At 48.3% G+C, this 27,136-nt stretch overlaps 1 protein-coding gene across 1 annotated transcript in view; it reads left to right on the top strand.

Annotated features, from left to right (window-relative positions):
• Nucleotides 1-27,136, top strand: part of LRBA (LPS responsive beige-like anchor protein) — a 2,444,222-nt gene that overhangs the window by 2,319,498 nt on the left and 97,588 nt on the right. The window lies entirely within an intron of this gene.

Here is a 27,136-nt window from a genome sequence, read left to right as displayed (position 1 = left end):
CTGCCGGGCCCTGACGTCCAAGGCTAGGCGGGGGCGGTCCCGCAAGCGGCTTGAGCTCCGGCAGTCGGTCCAGCGCCGTTCAAGGTCCCGGTCCCACAGGAGGTCGAGGGACCGGTCGCGGGGTCGGAGCCCTCGTAGTACGGAGAGACGGCATCGGTGTTTGGGATCAAGATCCTGAGGTAAGAGGCATGAGAGGTCGTAAAGGCGTCATCGCTCTTCCGACCCACCCCAACGCTGGCGCGACGTGGCCGGGGGTTCGGGAGACACCACCCACGTGGCTCCGACTGAGTCGCAGGCGTCGCAGCCTGCCCCATACCTTCCGGTCCCTGGGCATGTCGTGACACCAGAGGAGATCGAGCGCGACCTCATGGCCATGAGGTCTCCCTCCTCCGCCGGGTTCCGTGGCGCCTTCGGGCCCACGGATCGGGTGCTTCGACTCCGACACCATCGGGTGCTTCGGTCCTGGCGCCGCAAGCCCTCACTGGATCCTAGTCCGGATCCGGGTCATCGCCGGTAGACCTCACCAGCGCCGGCCCCTCAGTTCCGGCGCCGCTCTCGACGTTGTTTGGAGACTTTTAATTCCACGAACCCGGCCCCATCCTTTGAACCTGCATACCAGGAGATGGGTGACGAGGGGGATTGGGAGGGGTCTGAGGACTCTCTGGCACGGGAGTGTCAGTCTCCGCAGGACTGGACAGGTGAGCTTTGGGAGGCCAGTGGGCTGGACACTTCGACAGACACTGATTTTTGTCTCCCCTCCCACCGTGGCTACGGAGGAGGGGGCTGCCTACAGTGTGGTGCTGACGCGGGAGGCCAAGGACTTGGGCCTGGAGCTCCCCGTCGCGGCCGTGAGGACTAACCTCCTCACTGAGGTCCTTAAACCGCAGTCAAGCTCAGCTGAGCCTCTGCTGCCGTTTAATGAGGCCTTGTCAGACTTTCTTATGGGCACTTGGTCCAAGCCCGCTACAGGTCAGCCTGTAGATAGGAACGTGGCCAGACGCCAACGCCCGGCTCCGGGCGACCCTTGTTTCCTGGCCACCCACCCCACCCCCGAGAGCCTGGTCATCCAGGCCTCCAACTCCCAGAACGCATTCCCGACGGCCCGCCCGATCGGGAATCCAAGAGGTGCGAGCAATACGGTAAGAAAGTATTCTCCTCCCTGCGTTTGGGACTGCGGTCAGTCAACACCGCGTGCCTCTTGGGCCGCTACACCCACTCTCTGTGGTACACGGTTGCAGACGTGCTGCCACAATGTCCAGCGGAGGTCAGGACTAAACTCACCCAGGCCCTTGCGGAGGGTCGAGATGCAGCACGGTTTTCTATCTTGTGTGGGCTGGAGGCGTCCATCCACAAAGTCGGTATACGCCTGCAGGTGGAACAGATTTGTGGCATGGTGCACAGCAAAGGCTGTGGGTCCTCACTCTGCCCCTCTTTCTGAGGTTCTACTATTCCCTCTTTCTCTTGCCCAGCAGGGCTCTGCTCTGGGCACTCTCAAGGGCTAGCTTTCTGCCCTTTCAGCCTTTTTAAGGCTTCCTGATCAGCCATCTTTGTTCCAGTCACCAATTGTAAATAGGTTTTTGAAGGGCATCACGCACATGTTCCCCCCCTGTTCCATTCGTGATGCCTCAGTGGGACTTGAACCATGTTCTTACCTATCTGATGTGCGCTCCCTTTGAGCCACTTCATAACTGTCCTCTTCGCCTTCTTACTCTGAAGACTGCTTTCCTGGTCGCCATCACCTCTGCCAGGAGAGTGAGTGAGCTCCAGGCTCTTTCTTCCAAACCTCCTTTTCTTTCTGCCCATCCGTACAAGGTTGTCCTGCGGACAAGACCCTCTTTCCTGCCCAAGGTTTTCACAGCCTTCCACATCGGGCAGTCCATCACCTTGCCCACCTTCTTTCCGCCTCAGCATCCCTCAAAGGAGGAAGAGTGGCACCACCGTCTGGACCCAAAACGTGCCCTCTCGTTTTATCTGGATCACACACAACAGGGTGGATGACCAACTCTTTGTTGGTTACGTGGGCGCTAAGAAGGGACGGGCGGTACACAAGCGGACCATATCTTGGAGGGTCGTGTTGTGTATCAAAGCATGCTACTCCTTGGCTAAGAAGGAACCTCCTGTTGGGCTGAGGGCCCATTCCACTCGGGCCACAGCGGCTACCACTGCCCTGGGCCAGGGAGTCCCCTTGCAGGACATTTGTCAGGCAGCTACGTGGGCCTCGCTGCACACGTTTGCAAGACACTACTGCCTGGACTGTCAACTCCGGAGGGATGGCTTCTTTGGCCGTTCCATCCTCCAGGACTTTCTGGTGTGATTATTGGTTCGCAGACCCGCCACGGGGTTGGTATTGCTGGGGTATGTATTCTAAGGTAAGGAATCTAATAGTAACCTGTTTCTTTCAGATGCACAAGTTACTTACCTTCGGTAACAAAATATCTGGAAGAAACATTAGTTAGTATTAAATTCCTTACCGCCCCAACCACCCTCCCCGTTCTGCAAACCGATATCTAGGGATAAAGTCATCCCCTTTCAGGGCCCTAGTTTCATGGCACCAGTGTTGGTCTTTATCATGGCTCTGCGTTTCTGGCGCGGAAAAGCTGTGTATAAGAACTGACGTCAGCGCGCGAGGGCGTTCTCTAAGTACTCCGGCGACGTCATCCCGGCACAAACGACGCCAACGACGGACGCGGAGCCGCAGACCACGCCTACCGACACGCAGGGGTACTGCTACGCAAAAGTTTCCGGATCCAGTCTGACGCCTGGGGATATTCTAAGGTAAGGAATCTAATACTAACTACTGTTTCTTCCAGATATATCGTTCCCGAAAGGAAGTAACTTGTTCATTTTGTTTGCGTAGGGTCTTATATGTCGTCTTGTAGGACAGAAAAGGGGTTAGAGGTAGGCAGCATGGTGGATTTTGATTAAGAGCTAGACAAACTTGGTAAAATGTTGCCTTGTCCCCCTCTGGGTCTCCACATAGACATGAGAGAGGAAAAGTTTGGAAGGAGTTGTAAAGCAAAATATTGAGAGTTCTCAATGGAAAAGCGCAGATTTTTCAGAATAACCACAGCAGAAGTAGTAAATATTATTTGAGAAATAGTGGCCAAATTATAAGATAAAGGAGATGAGTCTATTATGAAGTAACCAGCAGATAGAAGTAAGGGTCTTCTTTCAGAATATCAAATAAAAAGCAATTCAATTAAAAAATTTGCATTTTTATATGTAGAAGCTTGCAGCATTGGGTAAATATTAGAAAGACCACAAGATGGCAGTCATAATGTTCACCACAATCCAGAGCAGGTCTCCAAAAAGCTAAATAGATTAATTCTGGAAAATAGAGTGTGTCATTCCATGCAGCATGCATTCCTATGACAGATACGTAATGTGAAAAGAAACTGTCTGTGATGGAGACCGTTCAGAGGAGCACAAAAATAGTGGTCAAGGTCCATTCATGGAGAGCGCTGCATAACCAAACGGAAAGTAAGAGGAATGCAGGCTTAGCGATAAAATAATTCAATGTGTCCTTTGATTTTAGAAATGCTTCTAATTAAAGCTGCATTGTTTTGAAGTGGTGACCGCTTCGTGAGATAAACACTACAGAAAGCACAAAATGGCGGTCGCGGTCTTTTCACACAGCTGGCCGCATGTCAGAAAAGGTGTTCAGGGAGAATGCGGGCTTACCGCGGCATAAAAAAGGGTTCCTTTGATGCAGCACTTCCAATAAAACCTGTTACGGGATCACTCCAGGCGACTTTTACCGGCTCCCTCGAAATCAGCCCGGAGCGGTATCACCTGGCTGCCATCCGTTCTTTTAATTGGCATGGTCACCTGACCGGTGACACCTGTGATGGATGGGTGTGGGGTGAGTGTGACGGCCAGCCTACAAAGGAGTGGCTAGTACAGAGGGCATATGCTGGAACACTAGAACGTGTCCAGCAGATCACTAAGGGTGGATTTTTATCACGATGTACGATTAATAAGCGCGCTGGGGCTAAAGGCAGTGTGAGTTGCTCAGAATGACTGTCAGTGGGTCATAAATGTAATCAGATTACATGCACATTCAAACCTTGGTCTCTCTCTAGACAGCACAGAACGATGACCAAAAATGGACGCTATGCTTAACATTGCTTCAGGGGGTGTTGCTGTGAAGTCCTTTCTCTAGTTCTTTAGTTCGCCTATGTTACCGTGTTTGTGTCAAGAAGTAAGTAGTAACACAGCGCTTACTACCCGAGACGAGACGAGACTTGAAAGTGAGAGAAGGGCAGAACACCGGACAGGTTAGTGCCGTCCTGGCATGTTTGTTAGCGGTATGTTTTTTAATTTGATCTCCTTGGCGCACCCAGTGTGCGAGGCCAGCTTTTCTACCCCCCAACCCCCGCTTGGGGGTGCAGAGACTGTATTCGTATAAACTGATAATTGATTGCGGAAACTACACGTATGATGCTCGAGTCACGCACTTTGAATGAAGCTCGTCATAGAACAGTCTTCAGCTCTGCCAGTTTCAGTGGGGCACCATTATAACTCTAATTTTGATAGCGCATATCTGTGAGTCTTCGCTTTTCGCTTTAATCTTACATTTTGATTTCGCATCCTTAGTCTTAGTCACTTGTTTAGAGCAATGGATCCTGAAATCCAAAGGTATTTGTAAAAAAAAACTCAGACTTTTGATAAATGATAGAAGTATGTCTCTGCATGTGATTCCTCGTATGAAGTCTCTGTTTTGTGAGTATGCCCCCCACCCCCCTGTTGCTCTCTTCTCCCCCCCCATCCTCCTGTTGTGTGTGGGGTTGCTGTGTGTGTGTGTGGGGGGGGCTGTGTGTGTGGGGGGGCTGTGTGTGTGTGGGGGGCCGTGTGTGGGGGGCCGTGTGTGGGGGGGCTGTGTGTGTATGGGGGGGCTGTGTGTGTATGGGGGGGCTGTGTGTGTGTGTTGGGGGCTGTGTATGCGGGGGCTATGTGTGTGGGGGGGCTATGTGTGTGGGGGGGCTGTGTGTGGGGGGGCAGTGTGTGGGGGGGCTGTGTGTTGGGGGGCTGTGTGTGTGTGGGACTGTGTGTTGGGGGGCTGTGTGTGTGTGGGACTGTGTCTGGCTGTGTGTGTGGGGGGCTGGCTCTGTGTGTGTGGGGGGAGGCTCAGTGTGTGTGTGTGTGTGTCTCTCTCTGTGTGTGGGGCTCTGTGTGTGTGGGGGGGATCTGGGTGTGTGGGACTCACTGTGTGTTTGTGGCTCTCTGTGTGTGTGTGGCTCTGTGTGTGTGGGGGTGCTCTGTGTGTGTGTGGGGGGCTCTGTGTGTGTGTGTGTGGGGGGGGGCTCTGTGTCCGTGTGTGGGGGGCTTTCTGTGTGTGGGGCTCTGTGGGTGGGTGCAAATGCAATAGGTCTCGCGTTTGCTTGCGAGAGCTTAAGCTATTGACATTGTAAATGACAATGCCATTTATTTATCTGTTTTCAAAACCAACACATAAATAAAAAATGTGTCATTTACAATGCTAATAGCTCTAACTTTGGCAAAGGCGAGACCGTTGCATTGTAAATGCTTGTTAAGAAGCCCTCACCTTTGGCTCACACTCACTTCTTGCGTGTCCACACTTCTCTTCGGCAATTCACATTTCTCCTCAGCCCTGACCTCTTCAATAGAATTCTCTCTCTCCCTTGTTGTCCTCTCTCATCCTCATCTTCTCACCAAGCATACGGGCCGGACCCGTATGCTCCTCTCGGCATGTGCCACTCTGCTTATTATTCCCTAATTCAAGAAGGCATGGGCTGTCTCGCTGTTTTGGTGCAGGCCATGCAGTTATGCAACTTACACCCTCCTTTGCTTCTCTCCACCAAGAATCTATTATCCTTTAGGAAGATATAAAAACCTTTCTCTATCTCTGTAGGTTACCCCATTTGGCTGGTTCTCCTTCTCCTTCTGTGTTTCTCATTTGCCTACAGGCAGCAGATGGTTATTAGCCCCAGGACATCTTTTGGTAACAGTAGCGCACTACAAATGTAAATAATAATAATAGCCATAAGCAGGGGAGTCACTAGATCAGAAATTCGGAGGGGACTAACACTCCCAGCCAGGGCTGGTCCTAACACTGGTTGCGCACGGTGCAACAGTCTTTTTTGGTGCCCTACCCCCGTTTCCTCCTTCTCCATGAATTCCTTCACTGCCACTCACCAACAATGCACCTCATCTCTCTATAGCACCTTTCTGACAAACATTTCATTTTTTTATAGCGCTACTCATAGTTTACTCACACTCAGTTCTGTGATATGCATGGTACACATTCTTTGTAGCTGGCACATTAACCCTCTGCACACTGTGTGGGTGACGAGTGCACATTGAGCGATGCAATAGTGCGAGATTAGGGTAAGAGGAGTGACTGCAGGGTGAGTGAGGTGGCGTATGAATTTAGATGCGAATGTAAGTTCAGAATGGGACGAATGAATGTATGATTACTGATGGGCTTGTTTGAGTGAGTTGCACATTGAGCAGTGAGGGGGACAGGTGAGTGAAGTGTCACAGGAGAGCAGGATGAGTAGTGTACTCGTGTGACTGCAGGGTTCGGTATAGGGTAAACGGCGCAAGTGCATTGTGAGTGCAGAGTGATCACTGAGTGCAGGGTGATCAGTGTGAGTGCAGGGTGATCAGTGTGAGTGCAGGGTGAGCGTGAAAGTGAAGGGCGAGTTGTCTAAATGCAGGGTGCATTCCCAGTAACTCATCATGTTATTGACGGCGGCGTAGGGTTTAAGATCTAAGTTAAACTATTGCGGCATTAATCAAGGGTGGAGGAAATAAATAATGTGCTGATCCTGCAACACAGTTATAGTCCTATGGTTAGGGTTGCCAGCAGATTATTTTGATGGCCAGTCGGTACAAAATTAAGCAGTCGCCTAAAGCTGTATTTTCAGCCCTTATCTGTGCATACTTTGAACAGCAAATATAAATAGGAAGCACTTTTAATTGTGTTCTAGGGCTGCCTCAATGATCCATGACTGACAAAGAGAAAAAGGACCGAAAAGTCACATAAGGAATGCATACATATTTGTGTATTTAAAAGTCTATTAAGTGTCAAGAGGAGGTCTTTCCAGGCTCTTTAAACAAAAAAAGGCAGGCATTTTTCTTTTGGCAACCCTACTTTATATTCCTTTTCATTAAATGCATTCTAACAGTTAACAGTACAACAGTGCATGTAAAATACAAATGTAAGGAACAGGCAGAGTGGGGGGCCCAGGAGTTACTGGAACCAGGCAAAAAAAACTAAGCCTCTGTAACCAGTTTACAAAGGCATGTAAATATGCAAATGATCTTTAAAAAACCTGAGAAAAACTCGGGCGGCTGGAGATGACTCCAGACACTGCCCAGCGGAGCCCCCACCAGCTCGAGTTTCACTGCAGCTGCAGCCCAGCTGAGACACACGATGAGGGAGGAGGGGGGCTGAAGCCCTTGGGCCTGGGCAGAAGTGTAACTGTGAAGGCGCGACCCCCTTTGCATCGCTCCAATGGCCTACCTGGGGGTCACGCCCCACAGTTTGAAGGCCCCTGCGCATAGTGTGAGCCCGAGTACGGCAGCTGGAAGCGCACCACGCCAGTAGGGGAGAGAGGGCAAGTCTGCACTGACATGAAGCAATGTGGCTTAGAGCTGGAAGTAAGTCCCCCGGGACTCCGAAAGTGCCTGAAGCGCCACCTAGCGGCCATGTGGTGGCACTGCAACTGGCACTGCAACTGGCAGTTACGATCAAAAGGAGGCACATGGCAAAGCGGTCCCGCGTTAGTGATAACCCCGCAATTCCTCTCTCACCTAGCTCTGATGTCCAGAGGGAAGCCTCCCCTCCCAGCGAGTGAACCATGATGTCACGGAGAAAAGCTGCTGGACCTCTGAATAGTGCTGCTGTGCCACCTAGTGTTCATAGGTGGTTACCGTGCCAGTTAAAGTAAACCTTGTTTGCAGACTAACTGCTCCCAGCACTAAGAAGGCTGTTGTGACCCTCAGTGTAAGTGGTGAACTTCTAAGAAAAGAGACTGCACTGCAGAAAGAGACTGGCTAAGACTGCACCACACCCCCCCCGTTTGGCTGCTAAATGTTTTGAAGGGGAAAGACTGTGTACCCCTGTAGAGAGAGAGAGAGCCACAAGTAGCTCAAAGAGGCCCCCATCGAGAAAGCTGCCAAGATTACAGTGACACTCAAGTTGAGTGAAACCAAAGGCAGCACCCTGAAAGAGGAAAGGATCGCAAGGGGACAGGAGGCGCTACTACCTCAAGGTTCACAGAGACATTGTAATACTGCACCCGAGAGGCCCGAGAGAACGAAAGAGGCCAGGAAGGAGATCAGCATGATCCACCAAACAACCAGCTTCCAGAGATGGCTCAAGGTGCATTGGCCTGAGTGAAAGTAGCCATCTGCATTGAGAGACTGTTTGACGTCCCCCTGTAATAAAAGAGCTGTCGGAGAAGGAGAAGAAGGGTAAAGAAAGGGGCCGCACCAGCCGGCCTCCCCAGCATAGAATGGCCAATGTTGGCCTAACAAGCAGTTCACACAAAGTTAATGCGCTTGCCAAGCATTTTCGCACTTGGACAGGACCAAGTGCTGTGACGGCATAGCCTTGAGGCGCACGCTTTGCATCCTTGAGTGTAGAAGAGGCACAGGAGGAACTGTGATTCTCCTCCCAGGGAGTGAAGCACCAAGAAGATCCCTGAGGGAAGGGACAGGACCCTTAAGAGGTGCACGAGAAGAAAGAAGACCTGTGAGAGGTCCACGAGAAGAAAAATCTGTGAGAGGTCTATGAGGAGAAGGGTCATGTCCTACCGACAGGACAAGAGTTATGTGCTACAGTTAGGACAGAAAGAGACCAGGGAGGTCTCTGTAAGGAGAATGTCTCAGCAAGAGGCCTGGCCAGGAGACACAGGAGAAGAGAATCAGTTCCAGGAACAAGACTTGACCAGGGAGGTCCATGTGAAGTGATGATCACATTGAGATGCTGGGTCAAAATGCAGAAGAGTGTATCACAATGCCACGTATTGGAAGAGCCATGGAGAAGAGCGTGGCAAGATGTCACAATGCCACGTTGCGAAGAAAAAGAGAAGAAAGAGTGGCATGATGCCACGTAACAAGAAATAGTGATGAGCAAGACAGGGTGGCAGGAGGGCACAATACTACATTGCAAAGAAGAATATGGAAGAAGGAGAGAAAAGAGTGTGACAGACCCATCACAGGGAAGATTCCTGACTGTCATCAGTAATTGTAATATTTGTCAAGTGCGTCATTAGAACCACTTATGGAGTAACTCACATCCAGCGTGGAGCACTATGTCTGAGAAACACCTGGAGAGTAACAAGGCGTCCCTGGCGCTGTGGGATGCTGGCCACCCAGAAACCATCTGTTATACGCAGTGAACCTGAAGTCTGCTGAAGAGAGCATTCTCGACCATTTGTGCCGTCCACCCTTGCGGTTGCATGAGAGACTTGGACGTGGTCCTGTTCAGACTTCCTCAATGACCCCGGTCGTGGGGCCTATATAAGGCACCGAACAATCCACAGAGGCCTGTGGCAATCCAGTGACAAGAGCCTCAAGGGAATTATGGTGAGAGGGGAATCCCGAAAAGAGGGCTGCTTCTGCAGCTGCTCCACAACAGGCACCAGGAGGCATTGAGGTCGCGGAGGGAAACAGATCATCCAAAGACTATCTAGCAGAGGACTGTGCACCTGAGTCCTAATGGCAAGAGCACACAGACCCTGAGACAATACTCTTGCTTCAGAACGAGTGACTTGTATGCAGTCCTGGTGTTGGTTCCTCAGTGGCCCCTTCGCACAGCCTGTGAGACATACTGCACAGTCCAGACAGTCCTGTGTAAGCCTAGTGAAAAGGGCCTCAAGGACATCCTGCAGGAAGGGCTCCTGGCAAGAGAGGGAAGTCTGAAAATGCTCCACCCATGGGTACCTTGAAGCACCACGGCTTCCGAGGAAGTCTCTCAACCACCGAACTGTCTTCCATTTTTACAGGTTGGCCATCCATGGAAACTGGGGGTTTTTAAAGATATCTCTGCAGTGGACTCCACCACTGTTCATGATTCACACCCAGTTTGAACTGTTAAAGTAACTCCAACACCAAGAGAGCAGGTGGGATTGATCAACATTGTAGAGAACTGTAAACTACTGACTTGTGATCGTGAGTTCCTGTACTGTCCTGATGACTGCCTGAAGAGACTCTGTGGTGGCTTATTTTGTGGTTTTATTCTTTCCCTCCGGTTGTACTTATTGCTTATTTTCGATAAAGTTTGGGAGGGATGTAGTGATCCGCTGGACACGTTCTAGTGTTCCAGCATATGCCCTATGTACCAGCCACTCCCTTGTGGGCTGGCTGTCATATTCAGCCCACACACATCCATCACAGTTGTCACCGGTCAGGTGACCGTGTCAATAAAAGGGGACGGGCGCAGGTGCCCTGGGTCAACTCCAGTATCATACACTGTGTCTGCGTGTCATTTGGAGGGCTGCATGAGGGCCCAGGGCCCTAAACATGACTCCGCCCACAACCTGAACTCACCAAGATCCATAGAGGTGGCTCACTTCACTGTATTGACTACACAAGAGTCGTATGTTATTTGAAGGAAAAACTAGGGAAAGGCAACATCTGTAGAAGGGCAAATAATCACACAGACTGCAAGATGATGTCAAATATAATGTGTCTTGTAAACAGCAACTCCATTGGATTACCTTAAGGGAGTTTACAGCCACATTTGGGGAATCATTCCGTGTTTTGTCTGTTAGAACACCCCGTTTCAAAGCTTTTTAGAAAAATTTGCTTCTGGGCTGAGACCCGGCTGGGCCAAGCCCAATTAAAATCCTGTTCTTATTAATAAGTGCAAGAACTGCAGATGAATACAGGTACATAGCAGCCACCTTCTGAAGAACCTGAATTTCTAGACAGTGGGAGTGGCAACGCTTGCACTTAGTCTGTCTTCCTTGGGTCAAGATGGAGGAGGGGAGGGGTGTTTAGTGTGCCAGGGGAAGGGTTGTGGGAACATGCGGCATTATTTAAATACATCAGAGGGTTTCTTGTCTTCCTGTTGTGTAATCATAATGTTGATAATCTGTCACTTTCATTTGTGATTATGTTGTCAGCCAGCCTAATAAATCTGTGAAGTATCTGGCAGTCCCTTGCTGCCTGAAACAATTTCTGTAGTGTTTCAGGGACTTAGATTTCAGGGAATGTTGCTCCAGGCTGTGGAAGTTCCGCTCTCTCTACAGGCCTGCGACGCATACATATGCTCCAGGAAAGATTTTTTAAGCACTCCCTCTTGGGTATTGGGTTTAAACAACCCACAAACCTTTTTTTTCTTCTCCCGAGGGCTCCTGCACTTTATCACGCAAGCTGGCAAGCGAAATCTGCGTGATTAAAGCCGGGCTATCAAAATGAGCAGTACCAGCCCACGGGCTGCACCGCTTTGACATTTTCACTGCCTGCTGCTGAGAAATGGAGGGGCTGGAGGGCGCAGCGACGGAAATAGGAAGATCAAATATGCAGCGGCTGTTGCTGAACCCAGAGTAGCGCGGGGCTCTCGAAGGTGCGTTCAGCGTGCCACGGTAGACCTCGTTTTCAGGATGTGGGCAAAGGTAACAATTTACAATCTTCCGCTTCGCAACAGAATTCTAACCTACCCTCGAGTAAATAAACCAACTGCAGGAAAAAAAACGATAGTAGAGTTCTGTCAGCACATGAAAGGGTTCTACTCCGTGCTTGACACCTGCCTTTATTTTAAATGCTGCCTTGCCTTCCTGGTGTGGGGTCTCGGTGGCACAGCACATCTCCCAGTATACTCTTCGATGTTTACATGAATGCTGCGAATATTGAAAGGGAAAATATGCATTGTAGGTTGCATCATACGTACATTTTACCTGTGGACGTATTTTGCCGCCCTTTTTAATGAGCTTTTGAGAGTGTGTACGAGTCTCTCACTTGGTCGGAACAAGGGCCTCTCTCTACGTATGAGTCTCTCACTTGGTCGGATCAAGGGCCTCTCTCTAAAATGACGGGCACTTTCCTTGTGCCTTTTGGAAGGCTGCTGTTGAAGATGTGGATTAAAGGCCGAGGCATCATTGGAGCATGCATTACCACCATCTCCCAGAACTTGCTCCATGTCCTAGGCAATGCTCTCTGGTATCACTAAAGCCACACCACTTGGTGCTATTGTATTGCCCCTAATCAAAATAAGTAATTGTATTGGGGGGCCGGGGGTGGGGCTGCTGCCGGGTTGTAAGATGGCTGTGATTCTCTGGAGTCCAGGTGTGTCTCAATTCGCCTTTGTGACTCACTCAGACCAGCATCAGAACCAACATTTCAGGGAGAGAGACAGAGTGCCTGAAAGGTGCAACCAAGTCCCTTAAGTGGAACCTGATGCCAGCCAGAAATGCATTGATAGACAGTGGCTTGGTGAAGTCTGCTGCTGAGACTAAGGTGGAGCAGGCGTACTTGGCATACTTTCCTGTTTGTTTGGGTCCTGTTTGTGTGACGGACAGCTACCTGCAAAAGATGGTAGGAGGCCTGGGCTTGCTAAGACTCAAAGAGATAATGCCACATTGAGAAAAAAAGCTCAACAGAAAGAAAAGCAGTTTTTTCTTAAAGAGAATTCTGATCAACAGGGGTACACAGGAGGAAGAACAGGTGACAGATGGGGAAGCTGGGGTGTTTTTCACCCATTCATTTGCTGAACACTATAAGACCTGCTAGGTACCACACAATACATAGAAGACAAGATGTCCACATTAAATGAAAGCATGTGGGAGACACAGAGCTCAATATGCGAGGGCCTTGCTCACCAAGTTATTATAGAGCAGAAGGCTGTCACAGATGGTAGGAAAGAGACCAAAGAATCCATCGGTTTCACATGTGTTTTACCTCTCCAGTGTTCATATTGAGTCAAATTTGGAACAATTGCAAAATGAGGCAAAAGGTACAAAAGTCCAGCCACCTGAGACGTGAGATTTAGCAAGAGCTGGCTAAGCCAGTAGGTCTCGCATTTCAAATGTGCTAGCTGACTTTTTGGCTTTGGGAATGTTTTTTTTGCCTAGGGTAAGCAGCAACTGCAATGAGAAAATAAAAAACTGTTGCCAGTGTCAGCAACAAAAAAAAAATAGAAGCCATAATGCTGGCAGCAGCATGGTGACATCGGTGCTCATATGTGTCATAAAGGTAGGAGCCATTAAGGCTTTTTAAAATTTACTGCTGTAAGATGGCAGACGCCCATCTTGGAATGGTAAATTAATAAATAGAAGAAAAGGTGTACACAATAAAGAAAGGTGCTTCATGGTATAAAATTGTAGCTGCAGGATCCTTTAGAAAAAAAAAACAAACAAAAAAATGGGCAGGGAGGGATGGGTGCGAGCACCTGAATGGCACCGAGTTGCGGGGTGCCAGGGAGCAACTACTCTGAACAGACGAGCTGTTGTGCGGTGTTGAAAATGGGTTTAAAAAGTAATTAAAATAGTTGAGTGGTGGAGGAAGAAACAGATATGCGGGAGGGAGTGCAATGGAGAAAAGCAATACGGAGAATATAGTTAAAGCAGAGTGTTTACATGCTAAGGGTCCCCAGGACAGAGAGGTGGGTTTAAGGACTACAGTGGCAAAACTTCACAGAAATTGTGACTTTATTGCAGCGGATAGACATGCAACTGATTAAAATAGAGCTAATTGCTTTGTGTTTTGAGACGAGACTCATAAACTTGGCGGTATATTTATTAAAAGTTCACGCAACACAGGGCAGCGAGCAAGGTTGCTGCGTTGCGTGAACGGAAAAGAGCTGAAGAGCGCCATATCTAATTAGGTATGGCGCTCTTCAGCTATCTCCCTGTGCTGGCGCACTTGAGACCGCCTAGTACCAATGCAGACTTTCTTGCATCATGGGTGCGTTACTGACAGGATTGTTCTTGGGCAGTGCGGGACACATCCAGCACAAAAACAATCCATAGAGGCATATGCTCTTTCTGTGCGTGATGCATAATGCATCACACACACGGCATAATGACATGGCAAAGTTTTGTGATAGTATCAGTTCACTAATCTGTAGTTTTTACACATGTTAACCTTGTCTGAACAAAGGTTTCACCTCATTAGAACTAGTGTGGCTCCAAAGTACAGCAATGTGCAACTGAAAGGTGAACAGTCGGCATTAGTGAAGCGCTTTCTGTTGTGCAGCAGCACACTTTTTGTATTAAAATCTGAAAATTCATGCTGCAGGTGATTGCTAATGTGACAGATGCTACAAATCCATAATTATTCGGCAAATGTTGTGGTTGCATAATCCTATCATTCCAGTTGCCCTGCCTAGAGCCTTGGATTACAGGCCAGAAATGCCAATGTAGGCAGAATGGCATGTTCATATTGTTTGAAGGTAGTCCATGATTGTACTGAGTACCATTTTCTGCTTAAGTTAAAGCGGTCTGCCTTTGAAGGAAACAGTTGAAAGTAATGAAGTTCACCCGATCACATAGTCTCAGGCCAGTGACAAGGATGTAAAATGAAAACATACCCAAGTGACGCATGACAGCGTAGGGCGCTGTGGTTACTAGCTGACAAGCCATTCTATGTATTTATTTAGGTTACCAATCTCTGCCGCACGCAAGCAGAAGCACTGGCTGCTTAACCAATCCTCATGAATCGTTTTTAAAACAAGCTATAATTCAATATAGAGATCAGAGAATTGACTGAAATCCATAGGCAGTGGAAAGGTCAAAGATGAATAGATTTAATTTGCCTTTTAAAATAGCATTTCGCAGGTAAGGAGCGCTAAACCTAAAACTCCGCTGAACCATGCCCATAAGGTTAATGGATTTTCATCGGCTCTGTTCGGTAAGTGTAGCAAATAATTATTTGCCTTGGGTCTCCCATGCCATTTTAAAGTGCCCTGGGGAGATTGCTGTTCTGGGAATCATGGAATTGAGAAACGAAAGATGAATGTAGAATTATCAGTAATCGCTACAAAGTATACAATCTTGCTCGCTCTATATCCAGTGGCCGTCCCCACTTGGTACTTCTAGTTCGGTCAGCTGTTCCATAGATAAAGCATTTTTTGTGTTGCTAATTACTTTGGCCCCATTTCACAAATCTCCATGAAATTTTCAAAAACGGTGCTACTTTTTGACTAGGTAGTGCATGGAAAGTATCAGTGTGATCTGTGAAGCAGGCGCCGAGAAAAAACAGGGGTCCCAAAACGCAAAATCACCGTGCATTTTCCTTAGACTTCTTTACAAAGCTCCACAGCAAAAACTGCTGAACGGAATGACACCAAGTTTGGTAGGAAGTTGGTTCTTGGTTCACAGATCGTGCTTTTTGTGATTTGATGTGAATCTGCTCAGTACTTTTTTTTTTTATATAGTTAAGGGTAAAAAATATTTGCATATCTGGACAGTTTGGTCCAAGAGAGGCTCAAGAGACTCTTGCGGGAACGCCAATTTTAAATTAGAGCGTTTTAATTGGCCCAGGGAGCTTTATTTCCCTTGGACGAATTCGTTCCTGTGGGTTTCATACTCCAGCAGGCGCAAGCTCTCTGATTGGCTGCCAGCACCTTGACCAAAATGTTGTTGACAACCATTACAGGACTCCGGGACTTCCAGGACCGAAATGCATTCTTGAGGCTTCTTTGCTTTGTGGAATGAAGCATTGTCGCCTGCTGAGACAGGCGAAACGCGTCACCAAATGAAAATATATTCAAGAGTGATTTAAATTCCATCCCGAGTCCGAGTGTCGGTATCCAGAAACGGACGGTGAACTGGAGTTGGTGTGTGTGTGTGTGTGTGTGTGTGGGTGTGTGTGCGTGTGTGGGTGTGGGTGTGTGTGTGTGTGTGTGTGTGTGTGTATATATATATATATATATTTGTATATATATATATATATATATATATATATATCTATATATATATATATATATATATATATCCTACTGGCGGTCGCCAGTAGGTAGTTATAGTTAGGATTATTTTGAATAGGAAAATCGCAACATTCTATTGTGAATAACTTTGGCGCCGGTTGAGGAATCTGCCTGAAAATTTCCTCAAATTTGCCTCGCAGCGCTCCGGCCCTTCCCTGAAAGTTTGGGGGGGATTCATCAAGCGGGGGGCCGAGAAAAAAGGGGGGTCCCAAAACGTGTTTTCCCCATGTTAATTTCCATAGGGCGGTCGACCTCACTTTTAGCCCAAACGGCTGAATGGATTTCCACCACACTTGGCAAAATTGTAGGGACTGGTAGCCCGATGTGCCTTTGCTATGTCTCAAGATATGTGCTCCAGTGGATTTTGAGTAATTTAGGTTAAAAAAAATATATATCTATAAGCGCGCACCGGGGCGCTAACCAGCGCGCTACGCGAGTTCGCGTGCGGAAACCTGATTGGCTCTCGGGTGTCTGTCAACATTACAAACTGTCCGGAGCGGCCGCCATCTTGTGTCTCAGTAGCATCGCGACACAAGAGGTGGCAAAAACAAAGGGGGAAATGACCAAATGGGGGCAGAGTAGACCCCCCCTGACCCCCTAGGTTTGATGTGGGGTCATAAAAAGGCCCCGCAGGGCAAAAAAATAAAAACATTTTTTTCGATTTGCGCAGGGGAGCGCCCGGTACGCGCACCGGGGAGCGTACCATAGGGGGAAAAAGAATGACAGAGTTTTTAAAAAATGTAGCCTTTTTTTTCGGTCGAGGACCGGAAATGCTGGCTTTGCCAGCTTCCGGGAGGAGTCGTATGTTTCTTAGTAGGGTCGTTAAACCCTCCTCTCTCCTTCATTGGCTGGCTTCCTAAACAGAGGCCAGCCATTGGAGGAGAGAGCCAACACTCTGATTTAGCCCCGTCTCTTTCGGATTCGGGGGCGTACATTTTGCTGTTCTTTAGCTCGTGACGTTGTCCGTCACTCAGGACAGCAAAACACGCCCCGAATCCGAAAATGTCCGTGTGTTTCTCCGAGGCATTTCTGCTTTGCCTGCCTCGGAGAAGCGTGGTCATTTGGAGCGCTCCTCTCTCACCGAAGCACGAGGCACGGACGCGGTACTGGCTGAAGGCTGCAGGTGAGTCACGCAGCTTCAAGCAGCTCTTTGTGTCTGGTGCAGCAATCTACAGGGCCCTGTTGGTGAAGACGGGGCACGCACACATCTGCCGGTGCCCTCCTAGTACAGACGGCTGCAGCCGGCAGAGGACTGATCCCCTGTGTACAAGCAATGGCGAGCTGAGTGCGCCGGGATTAACCTCCTAAGTGGCGAACATGGACCTCTGCCATCCGATCTCACAGAGCAGGAGTGGGCGACTGCTGAGACAGCAGCCTGTCCACGGTACGTGTGCCTGAGTCCGTGCCTACCCGTGGTCTCAGAGCGAGCCCCGCACACCCACAGCCCCGAGCAGGGGGGAGAGCAGGCGGGGCGCGGCGTTGTTAGTGGAGAGATCCTCGGAGCTCCGCTGTCTCGGAATCGCGCCTAGAAGGCTGCGCTCTACCACAGCCGAAAACAGGGAGGGGGGGGGGGGTTAGGGCGGGCAATTTACTGTGTGCAGGGATATCGGGGGTTACGGGCGCATAGAATCGGAAAAGCGTCCACTGCGGTGCTCACCGAAGCAGCGAGCAGGCGATGTGAGAGGGAAGGCATCTAACATCCACCCCTCACCACAAATATATAGCACCAAAAAAAAGTTTCGGCTTTTCATCAGTGACCACCGAATAATTAACAGACGAGGCTGAAAGCGGAGCCTGGAAGCTCGTGACCTGCCTCTCTTACCGCAGGGTATTAAGACACAGAGGTGGTGGGGGGATGGGGGGGGGGGGAGTGAGACAGCGAGCGGGGGCAGAGTAGAAAAGAAAAAGAAACGAGAAGGAGAAGGGAGTGAGAGGGATAGGAAGAGAAGTGAGTGTGACAGAGAGATACACGGAGAAAAAGAGAAAAGGCGACAGCCAGGAAAGGGAAGGAAAGAAGAGACTGCAAAAGAGAGAAAGTGTGGGATGGGCAGAGAGGTACACCAAGCAAGGAATGAGACGGAGAAAACGAAGGCGAGCACGAAGTGCAGAGGAGGGAGGGCGGGATGGAGCAAGTGGAGCTAAGGGGGATGAAAATAGCGGAAGGAAGAAATGGGAGAGGAGATGGAGAAATGGTTGAAAGCGAGAAGTGCTGAGGAGAGGGAAGCGACGGACGCAGGGGCCCGTCAAGGGAGCGCGCCAAGCCCTCCGGGTTAGAACCGCAGAAGAAACAGGAGACTCCGAAAAATCGAGGAATATTAAGCTGCGATCCTGGCACTGGGGGGTTCGGAGGGTTTGTGAGCAGAGGGCTGCCTTTTGCCGCCTGTTCTCTGCAGCCGGTGAAATCCAACCCCGAAAAACTACTTAACATGGTGCCCTGAATCCTTTCTGCAAGCCTGGACGTGGGGCACTGGTTATCAGAGCATGGGGCCCTGAAACTCCATGTGTGCTTGGGCGTGGGGCCCCTGTGGCCGTCCCTGCGAGGCTGGCGCCCACCCGTACTCTGTGATTGGGGCCACAGGACAGGGGGCCCGGTCCTCCTCCTGTGACGGAATATACTGCGGAGGGCCGGGCCAGCTCCCCGCACCAGGCCTCACATTCCTGCTCAAGAACTTTTGCCTATTTTAGTAAAAGAAGGTCTCGGGGGAGAGGGTAAGGGAGAGAGAAATACGATTAAAGAGACGGGAAAAACACGGGAAAAACACGGGAAAAACAACAGGGAGAGAGAGAAACCGAATGGGACTCGGATAAGGGTGCAAAAGGCATAGAAAGAAACAACATGAGAGGCAGAAAGGACAGGACTGTATAGCGCCACGAAGGGAGAACTATGGTTGAGTGGAGCGGGAGAAAACAAAACGCACTTCTCAGAGCTCCATTGGTCTCACATTGTACATCTCCCTCACTAAGACCCCATCAATCACACCACGTACATTTCAGATCTCACCAATCCGCAGCCTGTACATGCCCTTGCACCCGGAATCTTCCTGCCCCACACACAGCATGTGCGTCACAGACCTCCATCATTCGCAGAGTTTATCACTGATGCCACGGGTCACAGCCTGTACATCTCTCCAGTGCTTCTCTTGTACAAGAGTACGCAGGGCCCAAAGCTGTGCTCACGAAGCCCTCGGCTGGCGTCATTGAACGTCTGGGTGCCAGAACCAAGGCTTTTTAGTCTTGAATTCACCTCAACCCTCTTTCTTAACCAGGCACTCCCGCCTCTTTATCTCACTCTTGAATGTTCTTTTTGACCCCTGCCTTCCATCTTTGTCACTGTTTTCCAAGCATTCTCTTCTTCCCCCTTTTGTTTTTCTTTCTCTTGCTATTATCTTCGTCTGTTGAGGAAAAATAAGTCCCTGTCTCCAAATATGAGTGCCAATGGGTACCAAAATGCAACCTCAGACCAAATCCAGAGGCAAATGTATGAATGAGGCAATTCTCAGAGCATTGAATAGACCTTTTAATCTGAGGAATACTATGCCATATTTACCTCCGTAACGGGCCATGTTGGTCTGTTGGGGATATTAATGGAGCCCAGTGTGGCGGGACGTTCATGAATGTGCTGGGTCTATGGGGCAATATTATGCATGTAAATGATGGCCATAAGATCCATAGATGTGAACACTCAGGGAGTTTGGAATTAACTCTATCTCCCAGCCTCGCAGACGGAAACATGAATGTGTGTGTGTGTGTGTGTGTGTGTGTGTGTGTCTGTGTGAGCGTGCCTGGGCGTGTGTGTGCATCTGTGTATGTGTACATGCCTGTGTGTGGTTGCCTTTGTATGTGAATGCATGTCTGTGTGTGTGCGCGTGCCGGGGTGTGCGCATCTGAGTATGTGCGCCTGTGTGTATGTTTGTGCATCTGTGTGGGTGCGTGCCTGGGCGCAAGTGCGTATCAGTGTGTGCATCTGTGTGTGTGTGTGCGCGTGCCTGGTCGTGTGTGCGCATCTGTGTGTGTGTGTGTACATCTGTGTGTGTGTGTGCATCTTTGTGTGTGTGCGCGCGTGCCTGGGCGTGTGTGCGCAACTGTGTATGTGTGTTTGCCTCTGTGTGTGTGTTAGCCTGTGTATGTAAAAGCATTTGTGCGTGAGTGTGTGTGCCTGTGGGTGTGTGCGTGTCCAGGGCAATGCAATCCTTCACTTCTTTCAAGATTAACATAAAAATGAATGTTCTGTTTGTACCACATGTGCCGTTGTCAGAATGAAATGACTGCGGATGTGGCCAGGCCTCGCCTCCACATAGGGTTCTGATTAGGTCTTTCCCGCCAGCCTGACGTGTTTTTACAGTTAGGCGGAGCTCGCTTTCTTGCCGGGCCTGGGCTCCCGCGGCGTTGAATATGTGCAGTGTTATCTAGGAGTCTCCCCATATCCTGTAAAGTGAGTAAAGCGGGGTGCAGTAGTGTTGGGGTGCAGAGAGAGTGGAGGACGAATAGAAGAACTTTGAGTTAGAAGTTTTAGGTAATTCACAGAAATATTCACATACATTTTCCCTTCTCTCCCTCTCCGATTCCCTGCCTCCTGGCTGCGCTTGCTTCCCTGCCCCCTGGCTGTGCTTGCTTCCCTGCCCCCTGGCTGTGCTTGCTTCCCTGCCCCCTGGCTGTGCTTGCTTCCCTGCCCCCTGGCTGTGCTTGCTTCCCTGCCCCCTGGCTGTGCTTGCTTCCCTGCCCCCTGGCTGTGCTTGCTTCCCTGCCCCCTGGCTGTGCTTGCTTCCCTGCCCCCTGGCTGTGCTTGCTTCCCTGCCCCCTGGCTGTGCTTGCTTCCCGGCCCCCTGGCTGTTTGCTTCCCGGCCCCCTGGCTGTGCTTGCTTCCCGGCCCCCTGGCTGTGCTTGCTTCCCGGCCCCCTGGCTGTGCTTGCTTCCCGGCCCCCTGGCTGTGCTTGCTTCCCTGCCCCCTGGCTGTGCTTGCTTCCCTGCCCCCTGGCTGTGCTTGTTTCCCTGCCCCCTGGCTGTGCTTGTTTCCCTGCCCCCTGGCTGTGCTTGCTTCCCTGGCTGTGCTTGCTTCCCTGGCTATGCTTGCTTCCCTGCACCCTGGCTGTGCTTGCTTCCCTGGCTGTGCTTGCTCCCCTGGCTGTGCTTGCTCCCCTGGCTGTGCTTGCTCCCCTGGCTGTGCTTGCTCCCCTGGCTGTGCTTGCTCCCCTGGCTGTGCTTGCTCCCCTGGCTGTGCTTGCTTTCCTGCCCCCTTGCTGTGCTTGCTCTCCTGTGTGTGTGGCTCTGTGTGTGGCTCTGTGTGTGGCTCTGTGTGTGGTGGGGGGCTCTGTGGGTGTGTGTGTGGGGGGCTCTGTGGGTGTGTGTGTGGGGGGCTCTGTGGGTGTGGGGGGCTCTGTGGGTGTGGGGGGCTCTGTGGGTGTGGGGGGCTCTGTGGGTGTGGGGGGCTCTGTGGGTGTGTGTGTGTGGGGCTCTGTGGGTGTGGGGGGCTCTGTGGGTGTGGGGGGCTCTGTGGGTGTGGGGGGCTCTGTGGGTGTGTGTGTGTGGGGCTCTGTGGGTGGGTGTGTGTGGGGCTCTGTGGGTGGGTGTGTGTGGGGCTCTGTGGGTGGCTCTGTATGTGTGTGTGGGTGGCTTTGTGTGGGTGGCTCTGTGTGGGTGTAAATGCAATAGGTCATGCATTTGCGAGCGATTAACCTATTGGCATTGTAAATGACACTGACATTTATTTAACGATCAAGCTATTGGCAGTGTTAATGACAATGCCATTTATTTAAGATTAAAAAAAAATGTCATGAGCAATGCCAATAGCTCTACCTTTAATAATGCCGAGACCATTGCATTGTAAATGCTTGTTTATAAATTGGAGGTAGTTCTAAAAAGAACTGTTTTTTTTCTTCTTTTTGTTTTATATTTTTTAAAATGTTTTTTTTAACATTTTGTACTTTTTTTGGCTTTTATGAACAATTATATATTTTTTTGTTATTTTTATGGGGAGAAACAAAAAACAGGGAATTGTAAACGGCTCAACTGGAGCAAAAAAAATCAGGGAAAAATTGTTTTTTGGGGCAATTGTGGTTGTCACCAGCACGGTTGATGAGCTTTATGCTTTGCTCACCATAGGTGATGGACTTACCACAAAATATACAAGTGATCTTGTATTGCCCAAACTGGGGTTGTATGTTTGGGACCATCTCCCTTGTCTCTGGTCCCAATGGAGTGGGTTGCTTTCTTTTGGAGGTGCTGGGTGAAGATTCGGGAGGGTTTGTGGCCAGTTCAAGGACCTCTGCCGCAGCATAGTTGTTGGGTTGCCTGCGCTGCATGTGGCGAATCATGATGTTATTGCCAAATTAGTATTTCTTGTTAGGGTTCCCCCTTGAAAGTTCAGCGCCACAGATTAGGCAAGTCACCTTTGGTGCATTCACCTTTTTGAGGCTACTTGGGATGGAAAAAACTCCCATACAATGTGCTGCTTTGGCCTATATGGGGTATTGTCTTCTGGCAGGAATGTCCTCCTCCCCTCCTCCTCCTCCTCCTCCTCCTCATCCTCCTCATCCTCTTCTTTCTTCATCTCCACCACTGTGGTGGTCCTCTTGGTGGTGGTGGTGGTGGTGGTGGCTGAGATGCTCCTGCTGCTGCTGCTGCTTGTGAAGCCATTTTTCAGTCCAAAAAAGTACAGAGAGGTCTTTCAACAGGTCTTCTTCACTCAAAGTACAAAGTGAGAATGAGGAAAAAAGGTGGGGACTTTCATCATTAGGAAAAAAAACTGTCCTGAACCAATGAAAAGTGTTAATTTCAGGACACATGACCAGGGCTATCATCATTTGGAAACCAAAACTGTGCTGCACCAATAAAAAGTGTTATTTTTAGGTCACATGACCCGACGCGCTTACGCGACGCGCCCAGGGGCGCGTCGCGTAAGCTTGCCGGATGCTTACATTGCGCGATCGTATGCGCTCGAGTGCTTCCGGGTGCGTTTACGCCGTGCGTATCACGCGGCTACGCGATACGTCACAATGAGCACTAACGGGACGCTCACCGGAACGCGCCCTAGGGCGCGCCGCAAGACTGCGCTTTCCGGTGCGCTCACCGGGACACGCACCGGGAGCGCTCCAGGGCAAAAAAATAAAAATTTTAAAAAAAACATGAACAATATACATTAAAAAAATAGTATTACATAAATATACATTATAGGATTCATTATAAAAAATATTACATTTCATAGCTATAGAAATTTGCTATTAAAAAACCTTTGAAATTCACTGAAAAAATCAAAGGTTTCACACCAGTTATATTTAGGAATTAGCATTTAAAAAAACTTATGAAATTCACTGAAAAAACCATAGGTTTCACACCAGTTATAGTTAGGAATTAGCATTTAAAAAACCTTTGAAATTCACTGAAAAAACCATAGGTTTCACACCAGTTATAGTTAGGAATTAGCATTTAAAAAACCTATTAAATTCACTGAAAAAACCACAGGTTTCACACCAGTTATAGTTAGCTGGAAATTTTACTGACATAAAACCATTGAAATTCCCACGTTATAGTTAGTTGGACTCACTATAACTTGCGCGCCTGCAATGCACTGCTGATGACGTCACATATTACATCACTCATGACATGGTCAGTGACATCACTCATGAGATCACTGATAACACAATCCTTGTGAGACACTGACAGACCTCCTTTCAGTGTAATGTAACCCTTGAAACACATATTCTAAAATAGAAACTAACATTTTCAAAAAAATGGAGATACCCATACCAGTTACAACAACCAATTCAGTAATTCCACCATCTATATACACATCCACTCATTCAGCAACAGTTCTATATAGTCACTCATACATATACTCACTCATCATATGTAGTGATACACATATACATCCTGTTACACACCGACAGTCTTCCAAAAGTTACTCACACACATACTCACACATGCAAATAAACTATTGAACATCCATTTATTTGCATATACAGCTATACACACACTACCACCTTACTTCTAAGGAAACTTACACATACATACTCTTAAACAGTCACTTATAGAAACACATACTTATTTAAACAGGAACTCTTTCAATCTCTCACTCTCACATATACTTACTTATATACATCAATACTCACATATACTAGATTAAAACATATGTAGTTACTCATAAAGACACTAGTGAGGCAGGCATTCACTCACTAACACACATATATACACACTCATCCACGCATACAGTCCTGCACATATGCTGTCTTCAAAACACATACAAACAGTGAGTCAGTCACCAACCCATGCAGCAACTTATACACAAAGTGAAACACTGATACATATATTTAAATATTTAAAAATTACTCGCTAATATATGTATTCACTAAGATACACTTAATAAGCCAGTTAACCAATCAATATTTTATTTAAAAAACATCCATTTACACACTTATTTAAACATTTATTCTTCCATCGACCTTTACAAATACATATGTAAAACATATTTATTTTTCAGAAAGACACACATTCACTGGATGGTGTCATCAGTGATGTCATGAGTGATGTCACTGACCATGTCATGAGTGATGTAATATGTGACGTCATCAGCAGTGCATTGCAGGCGCACAAGTTATAGTGAGTCCAACTAACTATAACGTGGGAATTTCAATGGTTTTATGTCAGTAAAATTTCCAGCTAACTATAACTGGTGTGAAACCTATGGTTTTTTCAGTGAAAAAAAAAATATATATATATATATATATATATATTCCTTTTTCCTGATATTGGAAGTCTATATTATACAGTGCATATTGCTGGGATCCCTTTATCAAAAGTTGAGAAGACTATTAGTATGAAGGAACTGAAATTCTGAAGCCTTGAAGAAGCGAATTAATTTTGCGAAACACGTGTTGGCTTGGCTGTTCTGTACCACTACTGTGTGAAGAGAATTTTGTGATCAAGCATATGATGTACTTCAAATGTTACTTCTACCAAAGTTGAAGACGACTTGTTTTGTTTCTGAACAGACAATGAAATATTTAGGCATGGACTCATAAGATGCGAAGAGTGTATTTTTAACAGTGCATAACCTAATATGTGACTACTCTCTGAAAGGAAAACAGGGATTTGGGAACTAACGCCTGGCTTTCCTCTAAATTTCCTCTGTTGGTGAGATATATACAATCACGCTACACTTGATTAGAAACTGACTTTAAACTATTGATACATAAGTAAATATGAAGCTCTTTGTCTCATAGTTTTTACATTTTTTACCTTAAAATGGCAGGAGTTCGTTAAAAAAAAAAGTGTTGGTTGAAATGGGATAGTAAGCTAATAAATATTAACAGTGATTTAAAAGTATAATGCACTGCCATATAGCACTCCCATTGGTATTACAAATATGATATTATAGGAAGCTGGCTTTTTTTGTAGTGTACCAAAATGAGCTAAACTGTAGAAAGTCCTGACGACCCCTATTGACTTACAGGGCTTAAATTAATAATCCCAAATGCTCTCTTTGTGGTAGTGTGGGCGAGCAGTTCAGGCTTATTAGATGATAGTGTTAAGCATTTGTTGTACACACAGAGTCAATAAATGAAACACACTCAAGAAGAAACTACAGCCCAAATTAGAAAAAGAATACATTTATATATACTTTTAGACGCCAAGATTATCAGAATCAGGTAAGTACTTTAGACATTTTTGATTTTTATAGGAAAACAGTAGAAAATCACAGCTGTCAGATTTGAGGCAAGAGCCTCGAATGCGGAAATGTTATCCTATGGGAGAAACATTTTCTGCATAGGTACACTTACAGGACTGTTCTTCCGGACATATGGTAAGTAGGGGCCATGGTCCAAGAAAGCCCCAACAGTTCAAGTTTACATGCCCTGGGGTGTTCGGGTGCGGAGGTGCTTACGCAGTGGCAGCCTCAAATGCTACCCACTTAAGTAAATGGCCAAAAGTACCTGTAAGAAAAAGGCTGCAAGTGGGGACTGAGGGACCAGTCCTGCAGAACCCAAGGGGGGTCTCGGCTCTTGAGGGTCTCGGCTCTTGAGGGTCTCGGCTTTTGAGGGTCTCAGAACCAAGAGACCCGTTGGCTTATTTGAGCCTCAGCTGGGGAGCTCAGGTGCAGAGGTGTTTTGTCCAGCGGGTCGGTGAGTTTGTTGCTTTCACGGTTCTTGGTGCACCTGCAGAAGAGGGAAAAGAAATAAGGCAGAGTCACTCTCGGTGTGAAGCTGGCCTCTGTCGAAGTCCCACATCAGGCAGATAAGGTTTGGCGGCAGTGGTGTTCCGAATGAACACAAACAAGCCTTGGTGCTTGCAGCTGGCTCCAGTACCCCAGGTTTTAGTGATGGGGGGGCGGTGGGGGTCCTGGTGTCTCCAAACATGGTAGGGAGATGGATTAGACCTCCTGGAGCAATGAATACCTTTTCCTGGAGTGCTGCTCCCTCTGTGGACCCAGGGATCAACAGAAGGCTGTACCAGGCAGATGCTGTTGCTGCCTGTTGGTGCAGGAAAGTGGCTCCTCCACTCCAAGGGAAATGTTGATAGGTCAGTGAAGTGCTGGGCAGACCTCCAAGGGTTTGGGGATGCTGTTCCACTATAGAATGAGTCGGTCTTGGTGATTATCAGGTCAGCAGCAGCCATGCAGGGTTTTGTGCCAAGTTCGGTGCTAGTCTACAATTCCCAAGTGTTCTGCACTTATTTGTCCTTCTCCTTTCAGGCAGATGAATCTCAGTTCCTGGTGTCAGGGAGCCACCTAAATACTCAGTTTAGTTGTATTAAGGGGAGTGAAGGGTTGTGGCCAATGGGCTACTTACCCCTGGGGTTGCTACAACCCATATATGACCACTTCCTATGGGGGGTGGGTATGACCCTGTTACAGAGTTAATTTGAGAAACAACAAATGGTTCTGACACTGGGAGACTACATGATTTACACAGGTTACTTCTTGGAAACGCTTATTTCGGTTGATCACATAGTTTTGCATGAATCGGCACATTAATCACATTCAGTTTCGAGCACTACAGTTTCTCAGTGCGTGAACATAGAACACCTAATCACCTTCATTTACATGAATATTTCACGATAGCCATGAAATCAGATTGTCTTATAGTTTATTTTATTGTTCATTCATAGTAGAGTGGTGTGGCTCACTGGTTAGAGGCGGCAGACCCGGAAGAACAGAACGGCCCGGGACCAGGGTTCAATTCCCGACGCAGCAGCGTCGTGGACCAGGGTCAGCGGACTCGATAATTCTCGCCTCGGTGCCTA

The sequence above is a fragment of the Lissotriton vulgaris genome, chromosome 3_1 (genome assembly GCF_964263255.1).
Source record: "Lissotriton vulgaris chromosome 3_1, aLisVul1.2, whole genome shotgun sequence".
Lineage (NCBI taxonomy): Eukaryota > Metazoa > Chordata > Amphibia > Caudata > Salamandridae > Lissotriton > Lissotriton vulgaris.
This window is presented reverse-complemented; position numbering and strand designations above follow the sequence as displayed.